Source organism: Oryctolagus cuniculus, chromosome 7 (genome assembly GCF_051225735.1).
Source record: "Oryctolagus cuniculus isolate XC-2025 breed Fujian yellow rabbit chromosome 7, ASM5122573v1, whole genome shotgun sequence".
Lineage (NCBI taxonomy): Eukaryota > Metazoa > Chordata > Mammalia > Lagomorpha > Leporidae > Oryctolagus > Oryctolagus cuniculus.
Window position 1 is genome coordinate 75,526,931 of NC_142873.1, and position 6,000 is coordinate 75,532,930.

Here is a 6,000-nt window from a genome sequence, read left to right on the forward strand (position 1 = left end):
TAGGCCACATAATTTGTCTTGCTTAATTAATTAATTTGCATGGTAGAATATGAGAAACAGAGAAGGGAAAGGAAGGAAGGGGGAGGGAAGGGAAGGGAAGGGGAGAGGAGGGGAGGGGATGGGAGGGGAGGGGGAGAGGATGGAAGGGAAAACAGGAGGGAGAAAGAGAGAGCAAGAGGAAGTGAGAGAGAGAGAGAAAGAATCTTCCATCCACTGGTTCACTCCCCAAATGATCACAATGCCCAGGGCTGGTCCAGGCTGAATCCAGGACCTAGAGCTCCATCTGGGTCTCTCATAGGATGACAGAGACACAAGTATTTGGGCCATTCTCCTTTGTTTCCTAGGCATATATATATATATATATATATATATAGACAGGCAGAGTTAGACAGTGAGAGAGAGAGAAATAGAGAGAAAGGTCTTCCTTCCGTTGGTTCACCTCCCAAATGGTTGCTACGGCCGGCGTGCTGCGCCGATCTGAAGCCAGGAGCCAGGTGCCTCCTCCTAGTCTCCCATGCAGGTGCAGGCCCAAGCACTTCGGCCATCCTCCACTGCCTTCCAGGGCCACAGCAGGGAGCTGGACTGGAAGAGGAGCAACGGGGACAGAATCCGGTGCCCCAACCGGGACTAGAACCCTGAATACAGGCGCCGCAGGCAGAGAATTAGCCTAGTGAGCCACGGTGCCGGCCTCCTAGGCATATTAACAGAGAGCTGGATGAGAATCAGATCCTGGGAGTAGAACCAGAGCTCAGATATGGGAAAATGGAGGTGCAGGTGGCAGCTTATCTTGCTGCACCACAGCATTTGCCCCAGGTCAGATAATTCTTGATTGTTGAGAGGTTCTAGGTACATCACAGGATGTTCACCATCCCCTACCTAGTCCATCAGATACCACCAACACCCTTCAACCTAGTCATGAAAACTCCAAATGGCTACAGACCATACCAAACATCCCTTGGGAAAAAAAAAAAAAAAAAAAAAAAAAAAAAAAAAACTCCCTCCTGTAAAGTGATACACTTACTCAGGGAGATCAGATAGATCATTTACAACAAAGAATTTAATACAGGGGCAGGCATTGTAAATCAGTGAGCTAAGCCACTATCTGCAATGAAAGTACATCATTGCAAGCACTAAAAGGCAAATAAGAAAGGAAGCAGGAGGGAAGGTGATAGGGAAGTATAGAGAGTCAGAAGTATCATTGTGTTCTTACAACTGTATATATAAAATACATGCAACCTTTCCCCTTTATATAAATAAATAAAAGACCCTATCTTCAAATACAGTCACATTCTGAAGTACTGCAGGTTAGAGCACTGGCATATGAATTTGTTGGTCATAATTCTACCACATAACACAGTCCAAGAAGAATTGACCAATTTTTGAGCCTACTTCCTCCTCAAATTCTCCAGATTAAGGTTTATCCCAGAGTCAGCTTCTTCATACTAACAGTCTCAGCCATTTGTCTTTCGCCACACTATCCTGGCCAGAGGGCAGCAGAGGTGGTAAAGGACTAGTGACCTCCTCTGGCTTGCAGGAGTTCCACCCACCCTACTTTGCAAGACAGTCCTTCACTACTCTCACCCTTCTTACCAAATGAATGAACTGAGAAGGTCTTCACAGTTTATGACATTTCCATACAACAGCACAGCAAAGATGAGGTGTTTTTATAAAACAAATAACAACAGCTGCAAATTCACCCAGTGTTTATGCTAATAATTCCGCTGTACTTGTGTGATTAACTCCTTTTAGAAACAAGGGTAGTCCACCTAAATCTAAAGTCTATATTCTTTCTGATACATCACCATCAGAACTCATCAACACCAAGAAATTTCTTAAACATTTTTATTGAACAAAAAATTACGTCAACAACCAAGTAGTTCCCCTAAATTTATTTCATTATAAAGAAAATAACATCTCCATTCTTTAGGTAGAATAAATTTTTATCATGAATAAAACAAGTTTGAAAACAACAGATCATAAGTTCTTGGTAGATATGCATACTTAGATTTTAAAATGTTCTCTAGTGTGAATTGCTATCAGCAACTTAATCAATATGCTTTAATCTTTAGTTTTCACACAACAAATACTGAAAATTAATCACTTCAGCTTTAGTAAAACAAAAGTGAACAAAGCTAATACATTAGAAGATGAACTTTTTCTTTTCTGATTTATTACAAAATCCCCAAATTTCAATATAAATAGTGTTTTAAGTTGTTTTCCTCTTCTTTCTTTCTTTACTTCTTCTTGTCTACTTCATCTTCTCTTGAAATGCTTTCTTAATCATATAAGACTATGTCCAAAGCTGGTTGGAGGAGTTATTATATAACCCCCATAATTGGGTAAGCTCACCCTTTGGACAGAAAGCCAATCACTGACATCTGCACAGTGGAAGACGAGACACTTAATGCAAAGCGCAGAGCAATGAGCCAGCAGCTATCACTTAATTCTTGGACCCCCCAATGTGTTAGGGTGAATATTCTTATGAGTTGAAGTTCAGATGAGAGGTGTGTGTTAAGTGCAAGTCCAGGTTTCTGGTTGGTCATCAGTGCTAACGGCTTTCTTTGATCATTTCTGTTCCATGTTCTGTAGGAATTTTGATGATGGTTAAGTGGGCTCCAGTTTGGAGGCTACAAGGAAGTGCTGTTTACTTCCTACCCTAGAACTGGATTTTCCAAAAAGAAACCACTTCCACTGCTTGAGACTACTGACTAGCAAGGTGTTTTCTGTTGGATAGGCAAAGCACTTCATTAATCTGTTGATTAGAATTTTGTAGAGCCAGGTGGACTGTTTACTCAATTCAGTGAGTTAATTTTAGTAAGTGATTGATTTGCTGCCAAAATGGCAGAGCAAGGACACTTTAAGCTAAGGGAGGAAGGTTAAGAGAATAGGGCCACCTGGGACCTGGCATCTGCATTTGAGGTGCTGTCTAGGAGCTTGGTTTCATTAATGTACAGAACTGTATCACTGAATCAGGTACAACTCTCAGGTGTGACACAAAGTCCATTCTTGTATTTTGCTTTCTATTCAAAATGTGCTCTAAAATCAGATTTCCCACAGTAATCATACAGTTATGTAAAGAGAGCAAACTGCATGTTTGTCAAACTCCATAATCCTTGAATTATAAGACTCCAAGTGCTATTCATTGTTTCATGTTGGACAGCTCATTAATTCACTTTGCTAGAATTCAAAACCCATGATATCCAAACATGCCATTTATTTGATTCAGGAAGCTTAAAAATGTAAATTTCTGTTTTAAATTATCTTTCTAAAAATAATACTTAATAATATTATTATTATGCCTTGAAAGTATGGGAAAATGTCACGTGTGTTCTGGAAAGCAAAGTCATGTCCACTAAAACGGGGAAAGGAGACCTTGGTCTAATTTTTGAAGTTTTTATCTGATGTCTGGTGTGGCCTGGCCGATTAAATGGACAGCCAGGACACCAAGGCATTTTTGAGTTTCAGAATTTAAATTAATATATTTATGCAGTCAATCTTGAGTGAAATAGGGCAGAATTTTCTTTAGACTCATTAATAGCCTCCCTCAGTTTGCTATAATTAGAAGTTTTATGATGGCCGTTTTCATTCCCTTAGTTAAGCATGGCTTAATCTCCTGCCATGATCTCTGTCCTGATAAGGTCATGGTTTTGCATCTAATTCTGCATCTTTGCCTGTATATGCATGCAGAGAGTTGTGGGCCTGAACCTCATCAGCCCATCACTGGACCAGAGACTGGGTGTGGGTCTTTTCCTCATGCATGCAACATTGGTGAAAATATATATCCTTTAATAGAAGTCTAAAAAAAGGTTATGGTGAATCCTTGGAATTTTAAGTAAGTGGGAAGGGACCTAAAAGGGTCAAGTTTGGACCCTATTTGGTATAGATCTGACATAAGGAAGCGAACATAAACTCTAATGGTCCCCAATTCCTCATTCTTCACTTTGTGAAGGGACAAGATATGTTGGGGACTGGGGGAGCTGGGTGTTGATGATCATAAACAGTGCCTGATATGGTTCAGGAAAGGGAAAATGAGTCCCAGTAGGGTAGAGGAGCTGTTGGCAGAGAACTTGTTGGCTCATTGTGAGGGCAGTTTGGAGAAAGAGCAAAGGAAGACTCATCCGATACATCAGACTGGTCCACGAGCCTATACAATTTAGCCAGGTGCATTCAGCAGTTTTGGCCTAGATTGAGGTTTTGGGACAGGGCCATGAAGGCTTAAACATGAGGAATCTCAGATAATTTGGACAGATTGTTAACAGAAGAGACCAAGCTGAAAGACATTATTGTAACTAAGAGCTTTCCATTCAAGAGGCAGGCTTCCTGTTTCAGATGTTTATACTGAGGCCAGGCAACATTACAAAGAATGCTAGAAGCTTCCTTTTCAAGGCCTAAGAAGCAAACTGATCTCAATTTGCTAGGATGCATCCTATAAATGAATCATGAGGGATGGGAGGAAAGTGCATCATTCTTAGAAGAAAATTACCCAGCTGTGGAGCTAAACAGCTAAAATAAAGGGTGCTATGGTTCAACTAAGGGGTGAAATGGCCTAAGGTGTTTTTTTTTTTTTTTTTTTTTTTTTTTTTTTGGACAGGCAGAGTGGACAGTGAGAGAGAGAGACAGAGAGAAAGGTCTTCCTTTTGCCGTTGGTTCACCCTCCAATGGCCGCCACGGCCGGCGCACTGCAGCCTGCGCACCGCGCTGATCCGATGGCAGGAGCCAGGTGCTTCTCCTGGTCTCCCATGGGGTGCAGGGCCCAAGCACTTGGGCCATCCTCCACTGCACTCCCGGGCCACAGCAGAGAGCTGGCCTGGAAGAGGGGCAACCGGGACAGAATCCGGCGCCCCAACCGGGACTAGAACCCGGTGTGCCGGCGCCGCAAGGCGGAGGATTAGCCTAGTGAGCCGCGGCGCCGGCCTAAGTTTTAATCAGTGTAAGCAGGTGTCCACTTTGATGGGCAAGTTGCATCCACTGAAGGAGAACCAACACATTTCATTGACTGAAAGAATGCCCAATGCTTCTTTCAAAAGGAAGGTCTCTGGTGCCAGGTAGCCACTCCATTCCTGAAAGTAAGGGGCAAAAATTTATACTCATCCTTTAGATTCAAAGTCCTTCAGTCCCAGATCATTCCAAACAGGTGGTCAGCCAAGAAAGAGGTGAGTAGGAGGCTTGATAGTAGGCTTTCAACCCTTGTGAAGGATAAAAGGAGTCCACCAAGATGGAACAGTCCTCATCCTTGAGGCAATGGATACAGGGTGTCTATGAACAATGTGTTAGATGCCACCAGGGAGTTTCCCCAGCAAGGAATCTTCAATTTTCCTTGCATAGGTGAGCCATTCACAGAAATCTGGAGATCAAGAACAAAAGGGCTGAGAGTAATCAGGGCTGAGAAATATATTTGGATTCACCCAAATAAGCTGCCACAGCCTATTGCACCATAGAGTGGAGGTTGGTTCTCAAGGATCAAAGGAGAAAGTCTCCTTGTAGGCAACCAAAATATCATAGGAAGCAACCAATTGAGGTCATTGCCACAAGTGGTGAAAGAATTCGCCAGAGCGGTCAGATAAAGTGGTTAGATTTGCTGAACGTGCTGTAAAGGACTAGCAGGCCTGATAGCCAGAGACTGCACAAGAACTTCAATGTAAGAGGTGTATATATAGTGGCAGCTTCCTCATAGCTAGGCTGTTTGTTTCCTTGCAGTCCAGTAGTTTTTTTCCAGTTAGATAATTTGCAGTTCTTGGTAGAATTGGGGAGCTTTATTGCCATTAGCTAGGTTCTTTCCTGTTGCCCTGGGTGATCTCTACAACACAGATCAGTAATTACATATCAGCAAAAAAAAACACTGATGAAGGTTCATTCAATAAAAAATGAGTATGAATTTTCTTTTTCTTTTTTTATCTTTAAAGATTTTATTTATTTATTTGAGTGGTAGTTAAAGACAGTGAGAGGGAGAGACAGAAAGAAACATCTTCTGTCCACTGGTTCACTCTCCAAATGGCAGCA